Raw genomic sequence first — 12,562 nt, forward strand, 5'->3', positions numbered from 1 at the left:
CACCCATACCCCCCCCCCATACCCCCAGCAAAAGTTTCCAATCTCGGAATAAAAACCACTTTGTGTGCATTCTAGAACAGCAAGGTGCACGGTTCTAGCTCTTTCCTGAAAAGCGTGTTGAGAACAGCGCCGTGCAAACTGGAGAAACCGAAGGAGGCAATTCGGCCTGGGCATTACAAGCAGGTGGAGAGAAAAATAACACCCTAGCGCACACGCGCACACCTGCAGGCCTTCCCTTCTGTTTCAAGGGGGTCCCCCGTAATGCGCCCCCCACACACTTCCGTGGATGGAAGAACGGCCATTGCATCTGCTCCAATCATAATGATTTAATTACCCACGTGTAAAATAAACACAGAGGCGTACATCGGGAACCCCAAAACTTGCTCCGCAGCCAGAGCCTGTCCTGAGCCACTCGCACCTGACGCCGCCAGTGTTTACAGTTGCTGTAGCTACCGCAGCCAACTGCCGGCGAGCCCAGTGCACAGAGGCCGAGGCAGCTCCGGCTGCAGCCTGCCGGTGAGTACAGCCCCGAGTACAGCCCCGCACCACCGCGGACCACCCCCGGGAGCGAACCCCTCGGAGCCCGGACTCCTCGCGCTCTGACATTCATTTATTAAAGCGCTTGAGGGGGGTTTAGCAGCGACGCTGACTGAATTAACCCTGCACTCCAGGCTCGGCTCCTCGGAAGCCCCAGCAGCGCGCTGAGTTCCGTGTTGGCAAATCAGCGCCTGGTGATGGCAGCGCGTCCGACTGGCTTTGGTGAAACCTGTGCGGAATTGTAAGTTTTTGTTTTTAGAATTCGTGCCTATAAAACCTCTCTCTGCCTGCTTCCCCGTCTCTGCATTCAGGGGTGCAGGTGCTTATTTTCAGTTACTGAAACCTGACCTGCCAAAGTTTAACGGACACAAGCAGAAGGGTCAAGGGGGTTGGGATGTGTGGAGCCTGGAAGAGCAGAAAAGTCATGCTTTAAAACAAATTTTCAAAACGAATACACCTTATAATTGTTCTGATGTTTGACTTGCACCTTTGACCTTGGTGTTGCATGTTCTTATCACCATTGTGTATTATGCTTATTGTAACTGGACAAACCTGATAGGACCATAATTAATCCTTATAGACCGAATACGGGGTCCTTATCGTGGTATAGTGACCCACATCGAAGTTATTAATCAAAGCTTTCCAATAGCCATAAATTGGGAAAGGGTCATTAACCCATATTAGCACACGAAGTTGTGCAATTAAAAAGGAACGTGTTTTTATTGTGATAATTAAAATGAGCACTCAGAAGCAAGCTTCACAAATTCTGCATTTCATTGTTGTTTGTAAGTGTGCTTGAATTGCATGAACAATCCCCTTTCTGTCTTTACAAAGCTGAAGGCAATTGTTTCTGTGATGCTTGCTAGGCTGCTGCACAAGTAAGACTGTTTGGAACAGGGTATATACCAGAGATTGTAGTCTGCATTCCAAACTTTCTGATTGGCTGAGAGGTCTATAATAGAATCCACGTGCTGATATAGCCCTGGAGCTCGAGGCAGGGGGTCATTAGAATGGGAAAATAACCCGATCCCAGGGTATGGTCGGAGAAGAAGCCAAAGGGCCAATAGTTGGGAAAGGGGCATTATCCCAAGCGATAATGTCCCCTGCGGAGGTCTTTAAGGCTGTTAGGATTAACTTAGTGTTAGCAGCAATACAGGTTTTTGGAGTGGTGGTAGTGAAGTAAACGGTGATAGTTTAATAATGCGTAAAACACATAAAACGTGCTGGTAAGGTAAATGTGGTTTCATGCTGTGATATTTAAATAACTAAGTTTTCTTTATAAGGTAAGATTTGTAATTGATAATTTGGTTGAAATAGAATAGTTTTAGCATGAGTTTGCTTTCAGTGCAATGTTAAAGTGAACGTTTTTTCTTTCCAAAAGTGAAAGCTTTGTTCTGTGTTTTAGATTTCAGTTTTTTTGAGTTTATTTAGGTTGGAGTGTCTTGCTTAAAGAAATCTGATTATGAAATTGCATTTCTGCTTCTTAAATGTAGAGAAATGCTTTCTATTTTTTCCTGGCTGCTTCTGAAGTTCGAGTGTCTGGAATGCAGTGAATACCAGTAGTTATTGGCTGTATTCCCAACATTCTGATTGGCTAGAGGAGGTCTGTAATGACTTCCAATAGAGCATAGCATGCGATGCATAGCGCATCACTTAACTTTTTGTTAGAGGAAGTCATAATAATCCAAGCCTAAAAATGTGAAAGTCATTCCATTAAAAAAAAAGAACAATTTAAATTGGACCTACTTCAGGAATTAATTGGGTTGAAAAAAAAGTAACAAATAAGTTGTGATTCACACATGGACGTTTATGCGAAATACTACAGCAAATCACAGGCGGTGAATGGGTTGATTTCTGGTTTTGATTTTTAGTGCTATAGAGAGTTCGCAAATGTTGTCCAAAAAATGTCTACTCCTTGATGGTGGCACAAAATGCAGTGTTGCATAGCATCTAAAACGTTTTTGAAGAGGTTGTCACAATTTCCTAAACCCCAGCACGGATTTGAGTCGGTTTGATGGCTGCTATCAGTGTCTTCCACAGGTGAGGCCAGTGCTCCAGACAAGTGGTGACCGTCCATTTTACTGCCTAAAATCTGACAAATACGCAAAAGAAAGTAAAATAGGACTGACAGAATGCATGCGTACTTTCTCTTTCATGCCATCTGTTCTGTTTGTATTTCTTGATCTTAAAAGTGCGTCTACAGTACAAATACATATTACGTTGGAGAAATAACTAATGGAAATGGATGGTATGGATTACACCAGAGTATTTATTTTAAAATCAAAAGTACATTTTCACTTGATTTCTTCTCCTTAAATACCCTCTTCCAAAAGTAGTAAGCACAATTCTATCTGGCAATCTGGGTGAGGTAAGTTGACTCTTGAGTCTACCAGCAAGAGTAGGGTTTCTTGTCTATGGGTAGCACCACGAGTCTGATCATTGGAGGTGGCCTACAGGCAGGCCTGAGTTCTGTCATTTCACCGCCTCTCTATCTGGCAGTGCTGGCACTATCCCGAGGGCCTAGTCTTCACTTCCCACTTTAATGGCTCTCCGTGGCCTCGTGCCGAGGGGATTCTCTGTTGTCTTTCCTTTTCTCTCCTCTCTAGGCTATATCTCCTCATCCACCTCCTGAATGCTGAGGCACGTTGTTGTTCCTTCATCCTTCTGAGGCTCACCCTCTGTAGGGCTTAGACAGACCTTCTCCTGATCATCTGGCCACTCTAATTTAGAGATTCGTGTGACCTCCTTGTAACAGATCCTTCTTCTTCTCTTCAAGATCTCCTTCACTATGTCTCCTTTCAACCTTCTTCCCCTCTCCTTCACCCCTTGTCTCTTTCCAACCATCTTCCTCTCTCGTATATCTCCTCCAGTCTCCTTTTAGCACCTTATCTCTAACTCGGATTTATCCCATAACAATAGTGTGATGTCTCTTTAAAACCTCCTCTCTTGCTCCATAATCACTGGCTAGCTACCCCTGATGTTTATTTCCCGCCTCCTCTATTATTCAAATCTCTCCTCCATCCTCCTTTACGCAACTCATTCTGGCAATTTTCTTGTTTGCTTCCTCCTCCTTTTTCTTGGCTGTGATTTCTTCCTCCTTTAGCTCGTTCTTTCTCTGCCTTCACTCCCATTCCAGCTGCCTTTCAGTACCTGGTCTTACTCCCTTCTTCCCTCCCAGCCTCCCTTCTTTCTCTGTCTCCTTAATCCCGTATGCTTCTCTTCTGTGCCCCCACCTCAGCCTCCACCCTTCTTTGTCTCCATGTTTCTGTGTCACACCTCACGTTTCCACTAACCACCTGTGTCGCTTAAGCTCTGTCTCCTTTCACCACCCTACTCCCCAATACCTATGCCTCTTTATAGGCCCCTAACTTCTTTCCATGGGAGTGCTTGCATTTGTGTATGATAATTAGTATAGTATGTGGGTTGTTGCAGCGGAGCTCAGTGATTCAATTCACCTGTTTTTAATCAGGAGCAGTGAAGACTAGTGTGTTTGGGGGCAAGGCTGAGAACCCATTTGTTTTTGCATTAGTTGAAAAGATAGACATTCGAATTGAAATTTAAAATGTTATTTTATGTCAAAGGTTCTTGTACCGTGCAATGTTGCCACCTGCATGGTCTCTTTTGGCGCTCTGGCGGATCTGCAATGCAAGGAGGGTGGCAGGGATTGTTAGTAGGATTGAGCGGGAAAAAGAGCAACAGAACTGTTATGTGCTGTTGGCAGCTTCAGTTTCGAGAAACCGATCACTTACCGTAGGTACGTTTTCGGTTGGTAGGCTTTATGTGGTGTTGAGGTGAGATTGTGTATGGTTTGTTTCCTTATAGGGGTGTTGTGAAGGGCATGCAGTTTGTGATGCTGTAGAGGTATACTTGTGTTTAGTTCAGAGTTTGATAAGGTGTAGCAGAGGGGTGAGTATTTAGTAAGTTTAGGTAGTGGTAATACATTTTCTTCTCCTGACATTCTGACTAAATGCAGCCCATATCCCTCCCCCCGTCGTTCATTCTACTGCAAAGCAATTATCATCCCCACAATTTCCTCCAGCAGAGATGCGTTTCCTGTCCCCTGAACTCAATCCATTTGTGGCACAGTTTCTGCCCCCAAACCCATTCCACTTTGTGTGTGACGCATTTCACACGCTCAGCAGTCCATTTAGGTGTGATACATCTCCCTCCCTTGTCTGTCCATCCCAGTGAGGGACGATTCCCACCTTCAGCACTCTATCAAGGTGAGATACTTTTCTGGTCTCCAACGGCCCTTCCAAGTGGGATGCCTCTCTCATACCCCACCCTCCACCCCGGTGTCGCGCACTCCCCACTTTTAATTAATACATCTGGGTGTGTTCAAATTCTTGCTCCCGTCAGCCTATTATGTTTGGTGCATTTCTCACACCAATTAATCGTCTATCCGTCTAGGTGCAAGCTTTGGTTACCTCACACACTTAGGTTAAATGCAAGCTTTGGCTATCCTAGACAATTGTTCAGATGCAAGCTCTGGTTACCCTACACACTTGGGTTAAATGCAAACTTTTGCTACCTTACCCACTTAGGCCAATTACAAGCTTCGGCCACCATAGACTGCTGGCTGGATGCAAACTTTTGCTACCTTACCCACTAAGGGTAAATGCAAACTTTGGCTACATTACCCACTTCGGCCAAACACAAACGTGGGGCACCCTAGACAACTGCCTGGATTCACACTTTGCCTACTTTATCCACTTAGGCCAAATGCAAACTTTTGCTACCTTTGATAAGTGGGCAAGTTCAAACTTTGGCTATCTCACACACTTAGGTTGAATGCAAACTTTGGCTACCTAACACACTTGGCTAAATACAAAGTTTGGCCGCAAAACATGGCTACCTCACACAATTAGGTTAAATTCAAAACATGTCTACCTCACACAATTAGGCTAAATGCAAAACATAACATAACAGGTGTATTTGTGAAGCGCACTTTCACCCTCAAAGGGGCATCTTGGTGCTAATAACAGATGTTTAATGTTACTCAACTTAATGGTACTCATTTTATCAACCTCAGAAGGATGAAGGGCTGAGTGGACCTGCCAGGATTCGAGCCTGTGACCATGAGGTCAAACACAGGCCCCTTTAGTGGATCCATTAGTTCACTGAGCCACAGACCTGGCAAGAAAATGACTACCTCACACAATTAGGCTAAATGCAAATCATGACTACCTCACACAATTAGGTTAAATGCAAAACATGTCTACCTCACAAAATTGCAAAAACAAGGGGAGTCCTGGAAGTCCCTCTGCCAGAAATTAGTCCTGGTTACGAGAGCCTTAACCAGATTCTTAAGCTCACTATCTTTCACAGAGTGGAAATATCCAAAACATATTAATCTTTGTCCTGCTCTGGGGCAGTCCAGTACCGAAATGTTAGGCAATTCTCCTCTGCACAAGAGTACCAACAGCAATCCCAGACACGTGTTACGGTCTGGTTGGACCTCATCAGTAGGGTGGAGCTGTGCCTCTCTAAGCATATTGGTCCACGTCTGGATTCCCCTAGTAACTTAAGGTGAGACCCAAAGTTACTTAAATTATGCAAAAAAACAGGGGGGTCCTGTAGTCCCTATGCCGGACATTAGTCCCGGTTACGAGAGCCCGACCCAGATTCTTTAGCTCACTATCTTTAACAGAGGAGAAATATCTAAGACATATCAGTCCAGCACCAAAATGTTAGGCAGTTCTCCTCTGAACAAAAGTATCAACAGCAACCCCAGATACGTGTTTCTGTCTGGTTGGACCTCTGTGAAAGCTAGTGAGCTAAAGGATCTGGGTAAGGCAAAGACTTTGTGGATTTGGGTTTCCTTGTGTTTCAACAGAAACCATTCCATGGCTTCGACCCCTTCATTATGGGGAATTGATGTATAAAGACTGTTAACATCTAGTGTAAACAGTATCAGTGTAGGGTCAGTAAGATGTAGTTACTCCAAAAGTTTCAAGAAGTGCGCCGTGTCCTTTAGATAGGTAGAAGTGGCCTGTACCAGAGGTTGTAGAGCTGTATCTAAGTAGATGGCAAGAGGGTGGAAAACACTCTCAGTACCCGCTACAGTTGGTCTAAAATCCATGATGAGACGCCGCTATATTAAGTGGCCATCTTGAATTTTACAGTAGCGTTCGGCACGGCGCTCGGAGATTAACTTCATACTCCATGTAAGTATTTATTCCATATGCCTTTCAAAAATGAGAGGATCTCTAAAAGGATGATGTCCCACTACATGTAGGGACCTTGGGCCTTTAAATTATTTTTAAACATAGGACCTCATTACAAGTATGGAGGTAGCCATGCTGCTCTTAGGGGCATGGCTACCCCCATCCCGGGTACCGGGTCCGGGTTTCTTGAATGGGGAAATACCAAGCCATTCCGACCTTGGAGGGCCCAGTATTTCCCCATTCAAGGAACCTGGACCCGGTACATCCCCATTCCCATTGAGCCCCAGAGGGCTCAATGGGAATGGGGAGGATGCTAACAACGGGCCCATTATAGACGGGCCTGTTGTTAGCCTCCTGGTCTGCTCGCGGGTGCCACTAAGGACGCCTGGTTTTACCAGGTTTTACCAGGCGTCCTTAGCGGGTAGCGGGTCCCATGAGCAGACCTCGTAATGAGGAGGTAGAGGGTTAACGGGGCCGGCAGCTCTACCGGCGCCGTTAACCCTCTATCGGCTTCCTCGTAATGAGGCCCATAGTCTTTATATTTACAGATGCACAGTCAGCACTTATACATCACGTTGATTTGAGCTGCTAGCTCTTGAAAAACTGGCTACACGTCTTAAGGGTAAGAAACGTATTGCGCAACAGACTGAATTTATGTGAATGCTATATATTTCACAGATGGTTTCTAACAGTAGATTATTTCTACACATTCCCAATACAGATACAGCGTGACATTAAGGAAATCTTGAAATATCTCAGACTACCGATAGTCCTTGGGACCATGATTAAGGTTAGCACTATTTTCTCTCCACATGCTCTATTTATTTGGGATATTCTATTAATTTAGAAAACACTTACTTTATAGTTGCTAGACTATGAATACTCATGACTAGGAAATAAATTGGTCAGTTATCAACTTTGTGAAGCAAAATGAATCACAAATATGAACAGGTCTAAAATATAAAAAAGATGTATGCTTTAAGCCATAAAAACAATCTGTTTTGAAAGCCTATCATGATGGAATAATACATTATGAGTTCCCTAAGATTCTGATCAGAAATTTGAATTGATAATCTGAATTAGTATGAATTACAGGAAATTAATTGATCTATTTTTGGTTAAATTTCTTTGTAGAAAACAATCATTGTACACCGCTGATGAAGAGAAGTTCTCTAAATGCTTTGGGCCATATGAATAAAAAAATCGATGGAATTACTGATTTATTTGTGATCTGTAAATATTTTGAATTACTATTGAGGACATTTATTTGTTGATGGTTGTATAAATCATAACATCCAAATGTCATAAATCTTCATTAATAGACAATGTGTGCCCTCTGAAGAAGGGACCATTTGTTTCCTAAACAGTTTGGCTTATATTTAAGCCCTAAATAGTGTGCAGAGACGGGAGTTCCCAAATAGGGAACCTATTCTCTCATTATTTAATAGGCAACCCATATGCTAAGGTTGATCATTTGCCCAGATATGGCTTCCGTAAAAAAAAGCAAGGACAGTGGTTGTGTTATTAGGAACCAAAGCATATGCATGCAGAAATAAAATCTTGCGTAATGCAAAGAGGGTTAAAAAGTAGAGACAGCATAAGGCACAACAGATGAACACAGCAGTTCGAATTACAATTCCCATTTTTTGTATCACTGAATATCCTCTGTGATGTCCCAAAAGTCTGTAGAATCGCCTGAAAAGTCTCATCAAAAATACATTGCCACTGTTTTAGTGTGTTAGTTAAGCTCTCCTTCTGTAATATTGGGCAGGTGCTGCAAAAACAATAATTCCCACACTAGGCAGACTTTGGCACTGTTTGATAATGCAACAATGGATGGACTTCCGTGTGTTAAAAGTGGATTTGTTTGCGGCACATAAAGAAGAAAAGCATAAAAGAACAACCCAGGTGGTCTCTTCCACTTGGTCTCGATTACAAATCTAAGAAAGTGCTTCTCATAAGGTGTGTGCAGGTTTGAAACCATGTATTCAGGCCAGTCTCTTTCACTTTCATGATGAATACCTATTGTGAGAAAAACATAGTGTGCCTAATTAAGCTCTGAGTTTTGTCCTTTTCAAGCTCTGGTCATAGACCTGGTTAATCTTTGCTGCGGTGCCTCTCCATTTTCTTGTTCTTCTTCTTGCATCAACCAGTCTTTGTGCTGGCAGGAGGAGGTCTCGCCTCGGCAGGGCTCAACGTCTCCAATGTAGTTCCAGAGCTTCTTGACACTCAGTTTTACCACTCGATCTGTGGCCTGCTCTACTGAAATGGGTCCCTGAAATCTAGGCTTAAACTAGGCCCTAACACATCTTCGTAGATACACAGCATCCCCTGCATAAAGAGGTGTTTTTTTAAGTAGTTCAGAGTTTGTTACTGGTGTGATATCTTCCGTCACCTCCTTTGAACTCTCCCGCTGGGACTGCAGTTGTCGAGAGATAAAAGAGGCACTAGCCATCATCGAATCAATGTAATCATGCATTTTATTACCTAATACAACAGCAGAACTATGGGCATTTGTCAGTGCTCTACTGGGAAGAGCAAGTGGAGTCGCATGCATCATCCTGTCACCACCCCATGAGGAGTTTAATGGTGGTCGGATTCAGGTTGATTGCGCAATGCAAAAAAGGCTAGGGGTAGGCAATGAAGCCATCCCTTGTTTAACGTCACTTTAATTTTGGCTGATGAGACATTCACATATTCCATTTGCTTGCGGGTGGTAGGCACAGAAAATCTTATGCGTAATTTTCTGTAATGTGTTCAAATGTTTCATTTACAAAATGAGGCCCATTGTCTGAATTTAGAACCTTGCACACCCCCCATTGTGGGAAAACCTCTCTGACGAGGAACTTTGCCCCCTGAGGGCATCGTGGTGCGAACATGGACAAGCTTTGATCCATCGGGAAAAAGGGCATACTACAACTATCATATAGCGGTCGCCCTGACAGACCTAAATTATGTCTTCGTAATCTACATGGAGGTGTTGCAAAGGCCCAGTTGTGTGGGGTATTGCTCCTCCCACTACTCGCAATTTTTTTTATTTTTTTTTTATTTTTTATTTTATAAACATAGTTTATTATTAAACTTTTTGTTTTGACACATCATCTTTTACAAAACAATTCCATTACAGCCTCAAGAAGCCCGCCCCTCCCTTCACATGATCTTTACAGTTGAATGGCATCGAGGAAGTTTATCACTGAGCATATTAGGTGAATAGAGCTCCCACTCAGTATTCGGTACCACCAATCCTCCATGTTCTCATTTCTCGGGTCGTATTTGATCAGGTGTACAGATCTTAAGGATCGGAGTTTGGGGCAGGCGACTAACAAGTGTTTGACTGTTTCGATGTCCTCATTGCAGAATCGGCACCGATTGTCTCTGGTCTCTGCGTCTTTTCTTATTAGTAGGATTTCCTTAGTTCTTATCGCGTTCATTCTCATTTTCAGAAACCGATCACGGTGATGCCTCGAAGGAAACTGTGACAGGTACTTTGGCATCTTGTTCATTTTATTAGCAGTGGGCCCAAGTTTGGGTGCAGCTGTCTGGCTTTCCAGTCTTGCTATGTTACCTGCCCATGACCATTCTTTTAGTTTTCTTTTGGCTACTTGTGGCCACTTTAGCAGCATTTCTTCAGATATCTTAGCGGCTATCATAATGTCAAATGCCTTCTTATACCATTTCCTGTATGCGTCTCCAGCAAATCTCATATCTTTGACTGCTAAGATTTCATATGCAGGTTCTTTATTTGTTAATAGCGTCTTTCTCAATAGTGCCAGGGATTTCCATAACACGGTTGTATAAAGGTCATCCAAGGCTAGTTCTTGTCTTATAACGGTAATTGAAAGGCAGTTTGGTAGCCTTAGTACTCTTTTCCAAAAGTAGCCCTCCATTTTCGCCCAGATTTTATGATCAAGGTTCCATCCAGATTCGGCTCCGTAAGTAATAGATGGAATAACTTTTTGCAAGTAAAACAACCGGATCGGTATCAAAGAGAATTTTCCATAAAGGTTGTGAATTCGCAAGCCTTGTACTGCTAGGATCTTTATCCGGTGCTCCATATCACGGACCCAACTCTTCTCACATATCGAGGTATTGACCATGGTGCCCAAATATCTGATTTCTATGACTTCTTCGATTGGATGTATTCCGACTCTCCAGCTAAATGGGTGTTTCTTCTCCCCTTTGTGAGACCCGACTCTCATGATTTTTGTTTTTGCAGTGTTTATTTTCAGGTTGTTGGTCGACATATACTGATGTAACTTTTGAAGGAGTCGTTGCAATCCGATCTGCGTAGTATCGACCAAAACAAGATCGTCTGCATATGTCATGCAATTTTTTTGTGTCCCATTTATTTTAGGAGGAAAGCATCTAACATCGGCTAGGGCGGTGGGAATGTCGGTAATGAAGAGCTTGAATAAACAAGCAGCAATCGGGCAACCCTGCTTTACTCCTCTTTTAGTTTTCATTCTTTCGGATAACTGGCCAGCTTCGTTCAGCCTTATTTGAATTGTTGTTGCCGTATGGAGTGCTATGATTGGTAGCAGGATGTCGTGGGGACAATTGCAGTTGTCTAGTTTCGCCCACAGTAATTCTCGATCGATACAGTCAAAAGCCTGCTGCAGATCTATGAATGCAAGGAATAAATTCGTATTTCTTGCCAGAGCATTTATTTTTAAGATGTTAAGCAATGTTAAATTCATTTCTGTTCCCACACCTTTCGTGAAACCTGTTTGTCTGTTGTCTGTGATTCCAGTTGCATTTGACCACTTTGTTAATTTTTTTTGAAGAAAGTTTGCAAACACCTTGCCAATTGTGTCCAACAAGGCGATGGGGCGATAATTAGCTGGATTGGCCCGATCACCCTTCTTGAAGATTGGGACAATTATTGCTGTTGTCCAATTTGCAGGAATTGTTCTCGTCATTGCAATGTTAGCGAATAGTGTCTCGATGAGTTTCGACCATGCCAATTTATTTTCTTTAAGCATCACATTTGTGATGCCGTCCGGTCCTGCAGCACGCGAGTTATTCAACTTCTCAATTGCAGTGGCTATGTCATCTGCAGATTCACAGCAGTCCCACTTTACAGCCGGTGATACAAGGTGATTTGGTTCAATTTTAACGTCTCCTAAGAAGACTTTGTTGAAGTGTTGGTTCCAGGCGACTTCGGTCACCACGTTTGCCATCCTGATGGCTTGATTAGTTGAACATTTATTAAGTATCTGCCAGATGTCTCTACATTTATGTGATTTCAGCAGGCTCAACATTGCTTCACCGCGTTCTTGGTCCCGCTGGTACTTGAAAGCTTTCACCCAATTGCGGTAAGCTTGTCGTCGTTTTTGTATCAAGTTACCCATATTCGGACCACCATGCGATTTCAACTGGCGAATTTCACTATTAGCCTTCTTTTTTTCATTATTTAGCTTTGTGCTCCATGTATGAGTGTGCGTTTTAACAGAGTTTGTCTTCCATTTTTTTTTTTTTTATTTTCAAATTTCTTTATTGGCATTTATATAAGAGACAGTTGCATCGTAACATTGTGCGATCACATTGGTATAAGTCAGGATTAATCAAGATAGGCCAAATAGAAATTAACAATTAAACAGAAACAACAAAACGTAAACAACATTAACAAGTCTCCGTATGGTCAGTGGCGTAAGCAACGTAGGAAGATCAGGCAACAAATAAGTTCAAGTTATGGACTGCGCAAATGTTCTGTGTCAGATAGCATGTTTCGATAGTGGCAAGTTACTCAAGGGGGTTTATCGTCATTGGGGGGGTTAAGTAAGGCCCAGGTGAGAGTTTTCCAGGCAGAAAGTGCCAAGCTCGTGTCTTCGGGGGATGTGGTGACCCCATCCTCCCAA

The 12,562-nt window shown here is 43.1% G+C and overlaps 1 protein-coding gene across 2 annotated transcripts in view; it reads left to right on the forward strand.

Annotated features, from left to right (window-relative positions):
• The first annotated feature begins 454 nt into the window (after positions 1-454).
• Positions 455-12,562, forward strand: part of LOC138467662 (centromere protein J-like) — a 714,848-nt gene continuing 702,740 nt past the window's right edge. For both annotated transcript variants that reach the window (XM_069607842.1, XM_069607843.1), the window contains exon 1: positions 455-778. The gene's annotated coding sequence lies outside the window, so the exon portion shown is untranslated. The remainder of the gene's footprint in view (positions 779-12,562) is intronic.

This window comes from Ambystoma mexicanum, chromosome 4q (assembly GCF_040938575.1).
Source record: "Ambystoma mexicanum isolate Mex_15411 chromosome 4q, UKY_AmexF1_1, whole genome shotgun sequence".
Lineage (NCBI taxonomy): Eukaryota > Metazoa > Chordata > Amphibia > Caudata > Ambystomatidae > Ambystoma > Ambystoma mexicanum.